Source organism: Hyperolius riggenbachi, chromosome 1 (genome assembly GCF_040937935.1).
Source record: "Hyperolius riggenbachi isolate aHypRig1 chromosome 1, aHypRig1.pri, whole genome shotgun sequence".
Lineage (NCBI taxonomy): Eukaryota > Metazoa > Chordata > Amphibia > Anura > Hyperoliidae > Hyperolius > Hyperolius riggenbachi.
The window spans coordinates 570347808-570367841 of NC_090646.1; the positions used below are offsets into that span (position 1 = coordinate 570347808).

General features: G+C 44.2%; 1 protein-coding gene across 10 annotated transcripts in view; it reads left to right on the forward strand.

Annotated features, from left to right (window-relative positions):
- MEF2C (myocyte enhancer factor 2C) overlaps positions 1-20034 on the forward strand; it is a 369418-nt gene that overhangs the window by 64372 nt on the left and 285012 nt on the right. The window contains exon 1 of one of the 10 annotated variants that reach the window (XM_068247850.1): positions 5747-6153. The exons of the other annotated variants lie outside the window; for them this stretch is intronic. The gene's annotated coding sequence lies outside the window, so the exon portion shown is untranslated. Of the gene's footprint in view, positions 1-5746; positions 6154-20034 lie in introns of those variants that run through there. 10 annotated transcript variants of the gene reach the window in all.

Sequence of the window (20034 nt, forward strand, 5' to 3'; positions counted from 1 at the left end):
TTGCCAAAGCTAGGACAGACATACATGAGGTCCCCTTTGTCAGAGCTAGGACAGACATACATGGGGTCCCCTTTGTCAGAGCTAGGATAGACATACAAGAGGTACCCTTTGTCAAAGCTGGGACAGACATACAAGAGGTACCCTTTGCCAAAGCTAGGACAGACATACATGAGGTCCCCTTTGTCAAAACTAGGACAGACATAGATGAGGTCCCCTTTGTCAAAGCTAGGACCGACATGCATGAGGTCACCTTTGTCCAAGCTAGGACAGACATACATGAAGTCCCCTTTGTCAAAGCTAGGACAGACATACATGAGGTCTCCTTTGTCAGAGCTAGGACAGACATACAAGAGGTACCCTTTGTCAGAGCTAGGACAGACATACATTGGGTCCCCTTTGTCAGAGCTAGGACAGACATACAAGAGGTACCCTTTGTCAGAGCTAGGACAGACATACATGAGGTCCCCTTTGTCAAAGCTAGGACAGACATACATGAGGTCCCCTTTGTCAAAGCTAGGACAGACATACAAGAGGTACCCTTTGTCAGAGCTAGGACAGACATACATGAGGTCCCCTTTGTCAAAGCTAGGACAGACATACATGAGGTCCCCTTTGTCAAAGCTAGGACCACTCTGGCCTCAAAACGATCATAAGCATATGGTCAGATCCTTGTACCAGGGGCATAGCAATAGGGGTTGCAGAGGTTGCGACCGCATCGGAGCCCTTGGGCCAGAGGGCCCCGAAGGGCCCTCCCTCAACTACAATATTAATTCTCTATTGGTCCTTTGCTCATAATATAGATACTTTGAATAGTGATAATCATTAACACACTGTTCCACATTCCCTTTTTGCACCTCTGACACTAGTTGCCATTGGCAGGTTTTGGTGCACCGTATCAATTGTTATGTATAGAGTACTTGGGGGCAGGGGCGTAGCAATAGGGGTTGCAGAGGTAGCGACCGCATCGGGTGCCCTTGAGCCAGAGGGTCCCGAAGGACCCTCCCTCAACTACAGTATTAGCTCTCTATTGGTCCTGTGCTCATAATTATCACTTCTATAGATACTTTGAATAGTGGTAATCATTAACAGCCTGTTCCCCATCCCCTTCTTGCACCTCTGACACTGTAGTTGCCTTTGGCAGGTTTTGGTGCGTCGTATCAATTGTTATGTATAGAGTGCATCAGGGCCCACAGCTCCTTAGCTACGCCACTGCCTTGTACGTGTGTGATGGGACAATAAAGGTTTCACTGTTCCTGCATAAGCTTGTATGCGGATCCATTCTTCTTTTCGGTAGACAATACAGTCAGCCTCGCCCGAGAAACCAGCATGTGTATATAAACTTCCCCACACCGCCCAATCAAATTGTTCTCCCTTTTCCCCCACCCATGGGTATAACTTTCATTTATAAAGGACATTCAAGATTCAGGTATACATTAAAGTCCAGTAGTGATGAAAAAAATAAGTTATTTCAGTCTTAAACAGTGCAGTAAGAGGTTAGTACTTATTTTAGATATTTATTAATGTTATTGATGTATTGATGTCATGAGCCCCTATCTGTGGTCCTGGTCACACAGCCGAAAGTGGCGAAAACCTAGGATGACAAAGACAGCAACAAAATCAACAAGACATTGTTTTGCAAGGTGAGGAAGAGTTAGAATCCACAGCAGGCATTTATTGGTATCTTTCATTTCCTGTACCCCAGGACTATCAGTTTTCATATTAAAGAGAATCTGTATTGTTAAAATCGCTCAAAAGTAAACATACCAGTGCGTTAGGGGACATCTCCTATTACCCTCTGTCACAATTTCGCCGCTCCTCGCCGCATTAAAAGTGGTTAAAAACAGTTTTAAAAAGTTTGTTTGTAAACAAACAAAATGGCCACCAAAACAGGAAGTAAGTTGATGTACAGTATGTCCACACATAGAAAATACATCCATACATAAGCAGGCTGTATACAGCATTCCTTTTGAATCTCAAGAGATCATTTGTGTGTTTCTTTCCCCCATGCACTGAAGTTTCAGGCTGCTCTTTTCTTCCTGCAAACAGCTTTGCCCTTGTTTGTAATTCCTCAGTATGTGAAAGCCCAGCCAGCTCAGAGGACGATTTATCCAGCTGATTAGAGCAGCTTCTCTCTTATCTAAATAACACACAGGCAGTGTGCATAGAGGGGCCAGGAAGGGGGAGTTCATAGCAGAACCACAACACTGAAGAACTTGGCAGCCTTCCAGACACAGGCCGACAAGTCTGACAGGGGAAAGATACATTGATTTATTACAGAGATGGTGATAGTATAAAGTGCTGCAGTAAGCCAGAACACATTAGAATAGCTTTTGGAACTTGTAGGATGATTAAAAACAGGATGCAATTTTTGTTACGGAGTCTCTTTAAAGCCGCACAGCTCTATTTAGGTTCCAGGAGTAAAAGACACAGTCAGCAATTAAAAAAATCCCAGTTATTTATAGTCCTGATAAACATGATTCATAACCAAAAACGTAGAAAACATGGACTTCAGTTTAAATTTGTATTTTTGTTTATTTATTTTAAGGTTGCACTTGCATGGCTCTCATGTATTGATGAATGCAAATCTCTCCTAACTAGCAGAATAGCTTTACCCTGATATAGAAAATTGGGGCTGTCAAATGACCAGCTGCTAGAAGCTGTGATTTGCTACCTGTAACTGCTGCATGCTGTGTACAGAGCTGGATTTGTACTCTTTACCGCCCAAGGCCACTGTCACCAGGTGTCACCCATTCGGTATAGGTAGCGAGATGATCCTCCCCCTTCCCTCCAGTATAGGTAGCCAAATGTCTTCCTTAATCCCTCCTCCCCCTTTCAGTATAGGTAGCCAGCTCACCTTCACACTGCATCAGCCACCAATGTCACTAATTTCTCCACTTGTCGCCAGTACAGCAGCTTCCTCTTTCCCTCTGTCTCCAATGCTGCCCAAGTCCATAGCCACTGGCCACAATGCAAATGTGCACAGAGAGCAAGGTGGCCGCTGCACAGGCCGCTGGTAGCAGAGTACTGCGCTCAGGCGCTCGCCTGATCTCCCTGCATTGCAGCATTTGCAAGCTTGCACCAGTTTAGCCTGCTGCTTTGGTGCCCTTGCTCCTGTGGTGCCCAAGGCCATGGCCTAGGTGGCCTTGGCCTAAATCTGGCCCTGGCTGTGTATAGACACCATAGTGACATATAGTAGAATGTATTAAATTATTCAGGATGCAAATTTTTACCTTAATTATCCTGGGTTCAGCACCAGTTCCTATACCTATGTATTGCTGTAAAGCCTAGGCCAGCCTTTCTCAACCTTTCTACCCTGGAGGAACCCTGCAAATAACTTTTGGATCTCAAGGAATCCCTGCAAACAATTTTTTGGTCTCGAGGAACCCCTGCATTTATTTTGGAGGAGGCATGGTCTTTAAAAGTATGTGTGGCTGTTTATTTCACTACCCCCTATTACACTGCCACTCATTATACTGTCTCCTGAGCCCCCAAATTAGTGCTTCTTGTTACAGGACTCCCTATTATAATGTGCTCTATTATACTTCCCCCACGATGGGGGAAAATGCCAAGGAACCCCTTCAGAGTCCTCAAGGAACCCTGGTTGAGAAAGTCTTTCCTAGGCTATGATGTCATGCAGCCTACTGCCCCAAAGCACCCAACCTGAGATGGGGGGGGGGGGATAGAAAAAATAATGACATAGCTGGAGCTTCCCCCAGCCCCCTTGATCGATCCCTTGTCGTCCTCCCACACCGCCGGATCCTCCACTATTCGGACTGATAATTATTATACTTGTGCATGGGTGGCCTGGCCCCACGTGTGCACCGTTGCTGGAATTTTTCTGCCCCTGCAAAGGCGCAGAGCGCTCACAGTGACGGGAGCGCAATGAGGGGGAAGAGCAGCCCGACTGCGCATGTTCTGACTGACCCTGACTGATGGAATTACTGAACTCTGGTGGAGGAGCGATCAGCCTGAAGGGGTTGGAAGAAGACCCAGGTATGTATAATTTTTTTTATCCACTGTCTCAGGTACACTTTAATGAGGATTTTGCAATGGGCAAACCTGGACAAAATAATTTGTAAATTACAATTGTAAATAAATAAATCAAAAATAGGCAAGCTATATTTATTATTAAAGTTCATCTTTAGGGTAATGTACATTTCTCTCAGAGTAAAATGCACTGTGAATTACTTTTTTCCTCTGTTGCTGTCACTTACAGTAGCTAGTAAAAATCTGACACATCTGTCAGTTTTTGGACTAGTCCATCTCCTCATGGGGAATTCTTGGGGTTTTCTTTATTTTCAAAATCGTTTACTGAACAGCAGTTGCTCAGTCCAACTGCCAAAATAGTGTGCAAAGGATTTGGTAAAGTATAAATTCTTTTCAGGGTGTGTTTTTCTAAAGAATAATGGTAATACTGAAAATCCCCTGTAAGAAGATGGATTAGTCCAAAATTGGTCAGCTTTTTTTTAAGTGACAGCAACACAGTAAAAAAGTAATTTACAGTACATTTTTATTGGGTAAAATGCACATTTTAAAAACATTTTTACATTTGACAATTCTTCACTATAGTGGTCCTTTAAAGTCGTTCCAGTGTGATACGCACTTATGTTACAGTAGCTAATAAGCAGTGGATAGCACTCTCGCCTTGCAGCGCTGGGTCCCTAGTTCGAATCCCAACTAGGTAAACATCTGCAAGCAGTTTGTACGCTCTTCCCATGTCTGTGTGGGCTTCCCCCAGGCACTCTGGTTTCCTCCCACATCCAAAAAACATACAGATAAGTTAATTGGCTTCGCCCTAGACTACAATAGACTGCAGGTAGACATATGACTAGGGTAGACATGGTATGGTAGCTCCACCGAGGGACAGTTAGTGACAAGGTTATATATACTCCGTAAAGCACTGTGGAATATGTTGGCGCTATATAAATACTAAATAATAATAATAATAATACCCTACCAGCCTACGAAAACAGAGCAACCGCTGTACAAAAAGCAGTACGTTGGTACGTGGCCAATCGTTCACACTGTGAGTTGTGTCCACAGACCCCATCCCGGGGACCTCAGCGGTGACCTGAGGAATGCCGGTGTGATCGGTGATCAGGCGTGAGATCGGTGACAGCGCCAGGCGCGGCGTGCAGAGTAATTGTGTGCAGACCAGATTTGTCATTAGGACTCCGGCATAGCATTACCACCGCAAAAACTAAAATTAGCAAAATGTCAGAAATGAAAAGATTGATTCACCCAGACGCAATTATCATTTAAAAGTGCTTGATTGAGGTGCTGCAGTCGGGTGATTTATTCTGCATACCATATACATAATTAAAGTAGTGGAGCGGAGTAATTTATCAATCTAGTTGGGAGGCTGGAGGTTGAGGAGCTGTGTATGTTTGTTTTAATAAAGAATGCTCAGGCTTGCTCCTCACTGCACTTCTGTATTTCCTAGAGTGAAAGTCATGATGATGATGATTGCACTAAAGTCAGTGATAACCAGCAGCCTAGACTGGAGGGGCAGGGAAAAGAGCAGGCACATTGATTAAAGCATATAACAGAAAAAAAACACAACACAGAGGAGTTAGAAATATAACGGGAAGGTAGCGTGGAGATATAAATAGGAAGCTATCTATCCAGAGGAGGATAGAGAGGAACAGAGGAGTGCAGAAAGAGAAGGGGAGTGAACAGGGGAGGAAAGAAGAGAGAGGGAGGGAGAGGAAGAAAGAAGACTGAGAAGGGGGGAGAAGCAGAGGGGGAGGTAAGAAAACGACACCTCGCCAGGCACTCAGTTTTAAATCCACTGCCTCTTTTCCTCCTCTCCATGTTACAGAGGCTGGGAGCTTCTTTTTTCCCATTCGTCTCCTGTCACTTCCTTCCTGGACGCTTACAGGACGACTCTGGTTACTTTTTCATCCTGGCCGCACAGAGACACTTTCCTCCCACTGACTGTACACAGACTCCCTCTGCCCACTATTGGATTGAGTTGGTGCTTCAGAACTGCCTGTGCTGCTGAGCTGCACGCTGCAATAGTGGAGACCTACAAGCTCCCCAAGTCAGAAGATCGGTGCTTATTTACCCCCTGAATTCCTCCCCCTCCTGCCATTATTCCAATGAGAGGAGAACAGCTGAAAGACTGCTAAGAAACATCAGCAGATGCCTCATGTAAGTAGAGTTTCCTGCTGCCTCTCGCTATGATCAGGAGATGCCACTCTCCTCTGCACGTTATCCTGCTGTCTGCACTTTGGGAGTCTTTTTCTTTGAAAAAGTTTCCATTGGGAGCAATTCTAGTACTCCCCATCCCTGCTGATCTGCCACTTACTCCTGACATGCTATGGCCAGTGCAGTTGTTTATGTATGTTATTGCCAGTGCTGTTGTTTATATAATTATGATGTTATTACCTGTATTGCATTCATTTGTGTAGTGATGATGACACTGCTCTCTCAGCCCTTTACAGTACAATAGTATAATACCCAAAGCTGACCTACAGTCTAGGGACAAATTTGGGTGGGGGAGGGGGGCCCCAAATGACCTACCAGCCTGTTTTGTACAGCGCCACAGAATAGGTTGGTGCTTTACAAATCAATAATAATAATAATATTAAACACATGCAAACTTCTCTCTGTGTCCTGGCTGGGATTTGAACCCAGGACTCTGGTGCTGCAAGGCGAGAGTGCTGACCAATTAGACTTTTTTTTTTTACAGCAAGCCATGACCTTGCTCCTCATGTATCCATTTTATCATTTTCCAAAGCAGATCAGGTTGCATAAATATATTGTAGCAGTAAGACTGTACTTCCTACAGGATGTGGATGCTGCCTGTCACTGCTAAGGACCCATGCTTTGCTTCATTACGGACGTTCAATAACAGGCACTCATACAGCCTTACATAGCTTGACATTAGTATTGTGCCTTGTTAGATGTCACTAAAAGGTCATTCCTTGCCACTTGAGCTCTTAATAAATACACAGCTCCCCTTCTGCGGTTCAGATGGCTACCGTCACAGGAAGCGTTGCCACTTATTAGGCGGCATCCTTCAAAGTGCATTATGCTATTTTAATTAGGCTGTGTACAATTGCAATCAGGAAAGGCAGAGCCTGCACACTGCTTTCTTGCAAGTATTAACCTCACTCTTAACCTTAAAACACCAGCAGTGTTTAATAATAAATAATGATGATAGTGAGACCAGAGTCTGAATGATTTATATGCTTGAAGGAGCATGTCATGTTCTATTTCACGTTTTCATTTTCAGCTTTTCTAAGGTACCGGCGGAGCTCGGTAAAAGAAAAAAGGGAAATGGTTAAGTGAATTGACATCCATGAGCAGACAGTGTTTACCTGCTTCTTAAAACTTTTATACTGAGAGACAGCATTCTATCAGTACAAAGCAGTCATGTGTTCAGTACATGATCTACACTACTCACTCTATCTCCCTGTAGTGTGGACCACAGTCCAGTCCTGGGACTTGTCAGAGAAGAGGAATAAAACAAAAACTTTTGTAATAGTCAGATGCATACTGTGGTTACAGGTCTTACATGATTATATAGAACATAATAAATATAATCCCTTAAATCTTGGCAGGCTGTCACACTACAAACACCTGTGATCATCATTTACTCACATTTACAGCTTATTCAGCAATGTGTTTGTTTTGTTTCTTTTACTTCTGCTAAAAAATGTATGGCATTTACTATGGAAAAATCCATCAGCCTTTTGGCCTTATATATGTTTTCCTTCTTCCAGCACATGCAGTGTGTTAGTATTGTTTTTATTTTTTTTTTATGCGTGTAACAATGAGAAGTTTATCGTAACTCAAAGCAGATTGACCAGTGATGTCAGTCTGGTATATTGCAGTGCAGGCCATCACTGCCACATGACAGCTCGACCCTGAGCTAACTAAAGCAAACTTTTCTAATAAGCAAAATGTTTTCCCAGTAAAGAATATTCTAAACGATAGCAATCAGGGTGAATGATCATTTCCCGGTGACTGGAGATTGCGTGCATCGATTGGCTTCCCTCTCAATCAATACCTTCTAAGGACGTTGATCCAGTTAGGAGACTGATCTAAATGTCTTGCCATGAATTGAATACGGGGCACAGCACACAGGACGGGTATTTGCTAGAAGCTGCCACACAATTTAACTTAAAATGTGTTTTTGACACCTAGAATAAGAGTCGGTGCCTGGTCCTTATTTTTGTGCATCTTTGAAAAATAAATTGAAAGAGAGAAAACTTTATTGACAAGTTGTCTCCTATTAAATTCCTAACATGGATTTGCACATAATAGCTTTCCTACTTGTATATTTTTTAAGCCCCAAGTATATAATCAGTTAGGAGCTACCACTTGATGTGAGATTGCTGTCAATTCCCATCCCCATTATTGAAACAACGTAGATAGATTTGAGTTAATTGTTGTCAGTTTCATTAGTAAAGATTGAAAATCAGGCGCTGATTTCCTAAAGCAGGTACTTTAGAGCTTTATGCTGCACGTGTCTTGGTGCTGTGCGCAGCTGAGGGGGTCAGAACAGTGCTTAAGGTCAGGTGATTAATATTTAGTGCCTGTTCTAGGGTGCATTCATCTCACAGCTGTACTGGCTGGAGTGCTATAGAGTTTGGCTCTTTACTTGAATCTGTCATCCCTGTGAAATCAAATCAGCTTTGTTGATCCTCAAGTCGAGTGAACAGGGGTAACCTAGTGTTGTGTGCCGGATAAAAGAAGGATTAAGCAGTTCACTTGTCACTGTGATCGAGCAGAGATAACATCTGATAGTTGCTGCACATGCAAGGCACACTCCTTGGTTATTTGATTAGAGACTAAAGGATGACTTATCCCTGTTTAGATGTGGCTTAATGTAACTGTTGCCAAAAAGAAAAAAAGAACAGTTATCGTATGTTCAGACATTGAACAATTTCCAACTCAACAGCTAATTAAACTGCTCTGATGTATGTGTCTAAGAGCAGCACATATATTTTACCGAAAGCATCAGTTTTGCTTTCAGTTGTAGAGTGGGATGAGTAATATGTTGTTAAAATGTTGTAATTTCTACTAAAAACACTAATTTCACATAATGGAAAAATAGATTGAAGCGACTGAAGAACTTGAGCGTCAGAAATGAAATGTGTCTGACATGACTGGTCGGAATCTTAACTTTTATCCATTAAGTAAAAATGCTCAATGGACATGACCGGGGATAGGTGCCAAGTTCAACCAAAGGTGATGTTCACAAAAATAATAGTAACAGAAATCTGACGGTCCTAAATAAGTATTTAGTATTCAGGAATTCATAAAGACAGACATATCATATAATCGGCTCAATTAAAAGATCTAATTTAAATTGTGCCGAGAAATGAAAATTAGCAAACTATTGGTTAAACAGATAAATCACACTTTATTTTAAGGAATTAGTGAATTATGCAAACTATAAGTTAATCTAATTGTCTAATGTAAATGTAAAAGCTAATTTATGAGCTTCATCCGGGGAATCCAGGAAAGGGTATGCAGATTATTAGAATAGTCTATCTATCTATCTATCTAGCTATCTATCTATCTACCTATTTATCCATCCAACCAACCTCAATCATCTATCAGTCCATCCACCTAACTAATGTGTCCACCTATTGCCATGGTATTAAAATACTAAAAATTCACTTGATCCGTTTCTTTTCTTTCTTTCTTTCTTTCTTTCTTTCTTTCTTTCTTTCTTTCTTTCTTTCTTTCTTTCTTTCTTTCTTTCTTTCTTTCTTTCTTTCTTTCCTTTCCCATCTATTGCGTTACCATTTTTGTTATCATTTATGTAGCTGTTTATTTATAATGATTTGGAAAACAATGCTGAGGTTATTCCATTGTACAATTACACAGACGCATAACTGTAATATAATGCACAGCTTTTACAAACATTTATGGCATTAATATGTCCATTAGTAAATAAGTGCCATTGTAGCTACAGCTCTGGCTCATGGCCTTCCTCCATACATCTGTACCTGTTATTGGGGATCTAAAATAGGTCTGCTTATTTCTTAATTTTCAAAAATGTTACTTTTACCTGAGGTTTCAGGATACAGGTTTCCCACCTATTGATGCTTTGGATCTCCCTTCCCAATACTGCCTTCATTAAACGGCAGAACATGTTATACATACATTTAGTCATCTGGTTAATAAAGCGGAAAGCACTAATCAAAGTGCAGCAAGTAACCCACAGCAACAAACATTGTCATATCTGATTTGTTTTGGATTCCCTCAACTTTTGATTGCTGAAATTAGGTTGGGTTGCCGTACATTGAACATCACCCTTACTCTTTACATTGCCTTATTAAATGGATCCATATGCATTCTGGCTTATTAAATGGATCCAAATGCATTCTGTATAACAATAACAATGCCAACCCCATGTCTATATGGCACCCCTTTAACCTGGGTAATCCTATATGACTGTATTTAGATAGAGATCTTTACACCACATAAATACGTAGCTCTAGATGAACACTTGTACTTTATCGTACATCTTTATGAATACTTGTGTCTTAGACTTGTCAGTGTGGATTCCACCAGTGCCTGTTCGTTTGGCATGAATGTTCCTCAGCATTAATGGCCTAGTTAAACAGTGTCAGAAGAACATGCAATATATTAATACCAGACTTCGATAAGGCACATGAACATTGCCTGAGCCTCAAGGCATAGGCCAGAACTTGTGTTCCTCATCCTGGAGAATCATGTGTTTTTGTATTTAATTGTGAAACATGTTTGGGGTGGTCTGACAAGCGATCCAGAACAAGGATTTTCTTCCAATACAAGATGTGCTGGCCCAATTACCGGGAAATATATGACTGCCTGCAATGCACTGAAACAGCTGAGACAATTGCAATGAGATTTGTTTTTATATAGTGTCAACACAACTTGCAGTACTGTTCAGAGTACATAACACACACATCAGCTCGTGCCCTCAAGGAGCGTAGAGTGTAATGTTCCTAATGTTCCCAGCCCTATTATACTGATACTCGCTAGATACAGGCTGAATGGAATCTTCCACTGTTGTTGTAGATGGTGGGTGGAAATTTCCCCCCTCCCTTGGTGGAAATTTATGCAATACAAAGTCATCCCTGGTGAGAACAGAACCCATCACCCCAGTGTTGCTGTCATCCTCTGGTGCAGCAGAATCAATGCACCCAGTACTGCAAGGCCTGAAAGTAATCTCTATATTATTGGAAAAATTGATATGAAATAGCACACCAACGGGAATGTTTAATAGGCAAAGTGCAAATGCCGTCATTAACCAATGATTGCCAATGAGAATGTGCCTTTTTTTCAGCAGTACGTGAACTGTCAATATCTGGATAGTATATTTTCTTTTTTTGCTGTGTAGATGACTATTTCTCTTTACATTACCTTGTAAAATAAGTCATAATGGTCATTATTTAACAGCAGAAAGAGCACTGAGGTGCCATGCACCTTAAGATGGTAGCCAATCACAATTCGTTTTTAGGAGTTTAGTGGAGAGAGGTTATTTCTGATTGGTTACTAACTGTCCATTTATTGCTAGCTGCCTGCAGGTACAAAAATGTTAGTATAGCGCAGGCTTACTGACTACCTATGTTTTTGTAGAAGACACGATTCTCATTTACTGTAACGTTACTATAACTTTGCGGCATAGCGCGTGTCACTTGTTGAAGATAGATTTACAGCAAAGGTGGAGCAGTTTTAGCCAACGTCCAAAATAACCATCCACAGAAAAAAAAAAAACATTATCCGGCACCAACGGGGATTGGGGGATTGGCTGATGCCGGCTAAGTTTGGTTGCTTGAGACCCCACATTGTATACGTTCCATAACACTGTAACTAAAAACACATTAGTACAACAGACTGTCTTAACTTAATATAATAGAGGCTTATTACTATATAAAGAAGTATAAGAGTAGATGTATGCATTCTGATTTTTTTTCTGGTTGCTTGAGACTTCTGGTTAACTGAGTTCTGGATAATGGGGGTTTTGCTGTATATATTAATACCTGGGGTGATTGTTAGCTTTCCCACCAGCAAAGTATGATGCAAATAATAAATATATTTATTTTGGAGATGGTTCACCCCAGGAATTGCGTTCTGCATTGTTCTATGCCGAGCTTTAAGCTAAGCACCTCTTTCTGGAGCATGGGCAGTCATGCATATTTGCACAGGGCAGCCACAATGCACTCTCATAGTCAGTGTACAGTTAGCGTTTGAGTGATCCCTTTATATGGTTCACATAGACTGATGACTTATGGTACGTGGGAATGTTCATGACCTCATTGCATGCACAATAGGACCGCATGTAATCTAAACAGCCTTAATTGTATACAGGTCTGAAGGTGACAAGCAGCATGGATAGTTTTACATAGCAAAAGCCTAATAATGTCAACAACCTTTTATGCAGTTGTATATACAACCTATCAAGGCACAAACAGGCCCGAGATGGTGTTTTGGTACATGAAATAATATGTAAGCGAGATTGTTCTTTCCGTAAATGTTTGATCAGTAGTACTCGCATGTATAAAAAGTGTTTATACTCAGGGAATGTTTAGGACATGGAAGAAAAAAAGTAAAAGTTCAACAAAAAACTGAGTCCAACATGCTGATGATCTTATGAGAGCAACAATAACATAAATCACTCAGTAACTTTTGCATGTTTATCAGCCTAAACTGGGGCTTGCGATTTTGCCTTTTGATCTAGGAATAAAAAGCACCCTTATCTAACAAGTACTTGATGGCATGGCACCCTCCACGCCTATTAATTGCTTTTATAAAGTACAGCTTAGAAATGGTATAATTTAAATGTTCTCTTTGGAACACGCTGCTGCTGCATGGAATACTGTGGAGGATGAAGTTGTTGGTTTATACAAGATGTATAGTTGCATCATGCATGTGTTTCCTCAAATGGAAACTTGTAAATATTTCAAGGTCATTGTACTCTCTTCTTGCAGCCAGATGTTGCTCAATGCTAAAAAGTAAAAAAAAAGAAAGAAAATAAAACAACTTGCAGTGATTCGACATTAGATGCTGTTTTTCTTAAAATTCTGTTACACCCACAATCATTTTGTAAAAAAACTGTGAAGTTTAATCTGTATTTTTTACTTATATTTCTATGCATGGGCTCATAGCAATCTCTTCCCCCCAATCAAATACATTAACCATTTTATTGATTGTCATTGTAATGTGGCTTTAGAATTTCTTAAAAAATTTTTTTTACTATTTTTTAGTATTTATACAGTATAGCGCATGTATCATCCTCCGCAGCCCTATACAGAGTATAATAATAATGTAATCCTAACATTTGTAAAGTGCTTTTGTCCTGTCAGACTGAAACCGCTCCAGAGCTGCAGCCACTAAGGGCAAGCTCAAGAAGCCACTCTGCGGTGTTATGGAGTCTTGCCTTAGGACTCCTTATAAATTAGGTACTGACCTTAGCCAGGATTTGAACCCTGGTCATCCATATCAAGGGCAGAGTCCTTGACCAGTGCAGTATCTAATATTATCTCTAACTGTCCATCAGAAGGGCTCACAATCTAATCCTTACCGTAGTCATATGTCTATTGTAGTCTAGGGCCAATTTTAGGGGGGAAGCCAATTAACTAATCTGTTTGTTTTTGGGATGTGAGAGGAATCTGAAGTGTCCGGAGGAAACCACACAGACATATGGAAAACATACAAACTCCGTGCAGATAGTGCCCTGGCTGGGATCCAAACCAGGGACCCAGTGCTGCAAGGCGAGAGTGCTAGCCACTACGCCACTATTTAACAATACAATACAAGGGAAACTGGAGCAAATGTGGCGCAGGTGTCCACAGATGCCAATTAGTGTTGGGCGAACAGTGTTCGCCACTGTTCGGGTTCTGCAGAACATCACCCTGTTCGGGTGATGTTCGAGTTCGGCCGAACACCTGACGGTGCTCGGCCAAACCGTTCGGCCATATGGCCGAACTAAGAGCGCATGGCCGAACGTTCCCCGAACGTTCGGCTAGCGCTGTGATTGGCCGAACGGGTCACGTGGTTCGGACCCGAACGCGCTCTGATTGGCCGAACTGTCACGTGGTTCGGGTAAATAAATACCCGAACCACGTCATATCTCCGCCATTTGTCTGTGGGTTTAGCTTTGGGTAGGCAGGCAGGGTAGTTCGCGCTCCAGCCACGCTAGCCAGGGTCCCCCCCAGTCATTGTGTGTCGCTGCTGGGAATAGTAGTACACCGCTCGCTCAGCATTCTGTTTACTGCCACTCTGTGTACCTCGCTCAGCCACACTATATAGCATTCTGTTTACTGCCACTCTGTGTCTGCTGGGAATAGTAGTACACCGCTTGCACAGCCACACTATATAGCATTCTGTTTACTGCCACTCTGTGTACCTCGCTCAGCCACACTATATAGCATTCTGTTTACTGCCACTCTGTGTCTGCTGGGAATAGTGGTACACCGCTCGCTCAGCCACACTATATAGCATTCTGTTCACTGTTCTGTGTCTGCTTGGAATAGTGGTACACCGCTCGTTCAGCCACACTATATAGCATTCTGTGTACTGTTCTGTGTCTGCTGGGAACAGTAGTACACCGCTCGTTCAGCCACACTATATAGCATTCTGTGTACTGTTCTGTGTCTGCTGGGAACAGTAGTACACCGCTCGCTCAGCCACACTATATAGCATTCTGTTCACTGTTCTGTGTCTGCTGGGAATAGTGGTACACCGCTCGCTCAGCCACACTATATAGCATTCTGTTCACTGTTCTGTGTCTGCTGGGAATAGTGGTACACCGCTCGCTCAGCCACACTATATAGCATTCTGTTTACTGTTCTGTGTCTGCTGGGAATAGTGGTACACCGCTCGCTCATCCACACTATATAGCATTCTGTTCACTGTTCTGTGTCTGCTGGGAATAGTGGTACACCGCTCGCTCAGCCACACTATATAGCATTCTGTTCACTGTTCTGTGTCTGCTGGGAATAGTGGTACACCGCTCGCTCAGCCACACTATATAGCATTCTGTTTACTGCCACTCTGTGTACCTCGCTCAGCCACACTATATAGCATTCTGTTTACTGCCACTCTGTGTCTGCTGGGAATAGTGGTACACCGCTCGCTCAGCCACACTATATAGCATTCTGTTCACTGTTCTGTGTCTGCTTGGAATAGTGGTACACCGCTCGCTCAGCCACACTATATAGCATTCTGTTTACTGTTCTGTGTCTGCTGGGAATAGTGGTACACCGCTCGCTCAGCCACACTATATAGCATTCTGTTCACTGTTCTGTGTCTGCTGGGAATAGTGGTACACCGCTCGCTCAGCCACACTATATAGCATTCTGTTTACTGTTCTGTGTCTGCTGGGAACAGTAGTACACCGCTCGCTCAGCCAGAGTATATAGCATTGTGTTTACTGCCACTCTGTGTACACCGCTCAGCCAGACTATATACCATTGTTTACTGACACTCTGTGTACACCACTCAGCCACACTATATACCATTGTTTACTGACACTCTGTGTACACCGCTCAGCCAGACTATATACCATTGTTTACTGCCACTCTGATTCTGCTGGGAACAGTAGTACACCGCTCGCTCAGCCAGACTATATACCATTGTTTACTGACACTCTATGTACACCGCTCAGCCAGACTATATACCATTGTTTACTGCCACTCTGATTCTGCTGGGAACAGTAGTACACCGCTCGCTCAGCCAGACTATATACCATTGTTTACTGACACTCTATGTACACCGCTCAGCCAGACTATATACCATTGTTTACTGCCACTCTGATTCTGCTGGGAACAGTAGTACACCGCTCGCTCAGCCAGACTATATACCATTGTTTACTGACACTCTATGTACACCGCTCAGCCAGACTATATACCATTGTTTACTGCCACTCTGATTCTGCTGGGAACAGTAGTACACCGCTCGCTCAGCCAGACTATATAGCATTGTGTTTACTGCCACTCTGTGTACACCGCTCAGCCACACTATATAGCATTGCGTACTCTGCCAGTCAGTGTGTATATTGCTGGGATCAGTAATACTCCACTCACCGTCAACCACTATATGAGCTCAACATGAGTTCCCCAGAGACCTCCGCTGTGAGCAGCACTCCCAACAACAGCAACAGCCAACGCCCCACGCAAGCTATAACATCCACCCCAGCAGCCAGTGGTCAGCAGCAGCCCTCCCCGGAGGAGAACGTTGTGTCCATCAGTCCGTCGCCAGAGCGATTAATGAGGGCTGCCATTGAGGAGATGATGGGGCCTGATGTGGAGGAGGAGGTCTGGCTCAGGCCAGCATCCCAAGTTAATGTTGAGGACGATGAGGGGTCTGTGTCTGGGGATGTTGGGGTGGCAGAGGTGGTGGGTGGGTCAGACTCAGGAGAAGAGTTGTATGATGAGGATGATGATCGGGACCATCTGTATGTGCCTCAGAGTCCGACCCCGGAAAACATGTTGTATCGTGTGTTTAGGTACTAAAATCTGCGTTCCCTCCCAGTAGTGTTGGGCGAACAGTGTTTGCCACTGTTCGGGTTCTGCAGAACATCACCCTGTTCGGGGTGACTATATAGCAGACTATATAGCATTGTGTTTAATGCCACTCTGTGTACACGGCTCAGCCACACTATATAGCATTGTGTTTACTTCCACTCTGTGTCTGCTGGGAACAGTAGTACACCGCTCACCCGCCACTGTATAGCATTGTGCTCTGTGTCACTGCTGACAATAGTGGTACACCGCTCACCCACCACTGTATAGCATTTCTGTACTGCCACTGTACTGCTGCCAGTCAGCGTGTACTTTAAGGATAAGTGAAATGAGGAAGAAATCCGGTGAAAGAGGGAGGGGCAAGGGAAGAGGTGTTTCCCCTGACGGTTCACGTACAGGCCACAGGGGAGCACCCAAGAAAACCCACTCAATACTGCCCATGTTGTCCAGGACAACAACCCTCACAGATCCAAAAGAACAGGACCAGATAATTACTTGGATGACCTCTCAAGCGTCCAGCAGTGGGTTAAGCAGCACCAGCACATCACGCACGAGGTCCGAGTCCTCAGCCAGTTAAAGTCTGGGCTTTCTTTGAAGACTGCACTGAGGATGTTACCATGGCGATTTGCAAGGTGTGCAAGACCCGCCTGAGCAGGGGGAAAAGTATTAACAACCTCTCCACCACCAGCATGAGCCGCCACATTCTATCCAAACATCCCACTCTGTGGGCAAACGCGGCAGGACAGGGTACCACCAGCAACACTGCCTCCCTTGGGTTCACCAGACTCACCACCAGACCCGCCTCAGCAGCAGCAGTAGCCCAGCCATTGCGTGGTTCACAACATTCACAAACATCAGACGATGCTGACACTGTCACTTTCCGGACTAGTGCTCTTGAGGTCTCCCAGTGTTCATCAAACACAACAACCAACAGCCCTTCGGTGTGCAGCGCTACGGTTGAGTTGTCTGTTTCTGAGATGTTTGAGCACAAGAGGAAATTGCCAGCAAATGACCCCCGGGCCGTGGCAGTAACAGCCAGCCAGCATAGCCAAGCTTCTGGCCTGCGAAATGCTGCCATATCGAGTGGTGGAGACAAACAGCTTCAAGGGCATGATGTCAGTGGCCATCCCACGTTACGTGGTTCCCAGCCGCTACCACTTTGCGCGCTCTGCAGTGCCTGAGTTGCATGAGCACGTGGTCAGCTAAATAACCCGAAGCTTGAAGAATGCCGTTGCCTGCAAGGTTCACCTCACCACTGACACCTGGACGAGTGCGTTCGGCCAGGGTCGATACATCTCCCTTACCGCGCACTGGGTGAACCTTGTGGAGCCTGGCAGCGATTCCTCACCTGCTACGGCGCGGGTGTTGCCCACGCCGCAAACAGCTGGATAACAACAGCAGCACCTACCTCTCTGACTCCTTCTCCTCCAACGCATCTCAAAGCTGTACCTCATCCGGAAATGCTAACCCAGCACCAGCAGCAGTAGGATCGTGGAAGCAGTGCAGCACAGCTGTTGGCATGCGTCAGCAAGCGTTGCTGAAGCTGATCTGCCTTGGGGATAAGCAGCACACAGGGGAGGAAATTTGGAGGGGAATAAAGGAACAGACGGATTTGTGGCTGGCACCGCTGGACCTGAAACCGGGCATGAAGCTAGACACCTGGCACGAACTGGCAATGTACGCAATAGAGGTGCTGGCTTGCCCGGCAGCCAGCGTTATGTCGGAACGCTGTTTCAGTGCTGCCGGAGGCATCATCACAGATCGGCGTATCCGCCTCTCCACAGAAAATGCAGACCGTCTGACTCAAATTAAAATGAATCAATCCTGGATTGGAAACGACTACGCAACACTCCTGGACCCCAACCAAGTAACATGACCGATGAACATCTGGGATGGTTTAGCGTTTCCGGTCCCTGTTTATTGAACCTCTCATCTGTATTACATTTATGACTGCATGGCGGCAAAAAGCATTGCTGCTATATCCGCACGCTTTTTGTCCTCATGCAAGGCCTGGGTTGTTGTGTCTCACAAAGCGTGGCCTTCTCCTCCTGCGCCTCCTCCTGTTCCATCACGTGTGCTGCTGCTGCTGCTGGGTTACCGTTGCCGCGTGGTCCCTGTTTATTGAACCTCTTATCTTTATTACATTTATGACTACATGGCGGTACAAAGCATGCTATCCGCACGCTTTTTGTCCTCATGCAAGGCCTGGGTTGTTGTGTCTCACAAAGCGTGGCCTTCTCCTCCTGCGCCTCCTCCTGTTCCATCACGTGTGCTGCTGCTGCTGCTGCTGGGTTACCGTTGCCGCGTGGTCCCTGTTTATTGAACCTCTTATCTTTATTACATTTATGACTACATGGCGGTACAAAGCATGCTATCCGCACGCTTTTTGTCCTCATGCAAGGCCTGGGTTGTTGTGTCTCACAAAGCGTGGCCTTCTCCTCCTGCGCCTCCTCCTGTTCCATCACGTGTGCTGCTGCTGCTGCTGCTGCTGGGTTAGCGTTGCCGCGTGGTCCCTGTTTATTGAACCTCTTATCTTTATTACATTTATGACTACATGGCGGTACAAAGCATGCTATCCGCACGCTTTTTGTCCTCATGCAAGGCCTGGGTTGTTGTGTCTCACAAAGCGTGGCCTTCTCCTCCTGCGCCTCCTCCTGTTCCATCACGTGTGCTGCTGCTGGGTTAGCGTTGCCGCGTGGTCCCTGTTTATTGAACCACTTATCTTTATTACATTTATGACTGCATGGTGGTACAAAGCATGCTATCCGCACGCTTCTTGTCCTCATGCAAGGCCTGGGTTGTTGTGTCTCAAAGCGTGGCCTTCTCCTCCTGCGCCACCCTCCTCCTGTTCCATCACGTGTGCTGCTGCTGGGTTAGCATTACCGGTCCCTTTTCCTGGAACCTCTTATATGTATTACATTTATGACTGCATGCCGACAAAAAGCATGTTACCTGTGCAAAGAAAACAGACATTTCCCGCATTTAAAAGACAGTTTTCCCTTTGAAACTTTAAAATCGATTTTCTCAAAAACTATAAGCTCTTTTTGCTAAATTTTTTTTTCCTCTTGTACCCACTCCCAAGGTGCACATACCCTGTAAATTTGGGGTATGTAGCATATAAGGAGGCTTTACAAAGCACAAAAGTTCGGGTCCCCATTGACTTCCATTATGTTCGGAGTTCGGGTCGAACACCCGAACATCGCGGCCATGTTCGGCCTGTTCGGCCCGAACCCGAACATCTAGATGTTCGCCCAACACTAATGCCAATAAGATTTCACTCATTAAATGGTAGATGGATTCTAATTGGATGCTGAGGGCAAATACTACTCTTTACCACCAGTTTTCCCATGCAACTGTCTTCACAAATTAGCCAGCATGTTCCTACAGTCACACAAATAAATGACAAAAGCACAGGACCCCTTTGGTTAGAATCTAATAAACCTACCAATATGAGGGAAGTACAAGCCAAACTTTGGCCCTAGTGGACAATATGAGGGAAGTACAAGCCAAACTTTGGCCCTAGTGGACAATATGAGGGAAGTACAAGCCAAACTTTGGCCCT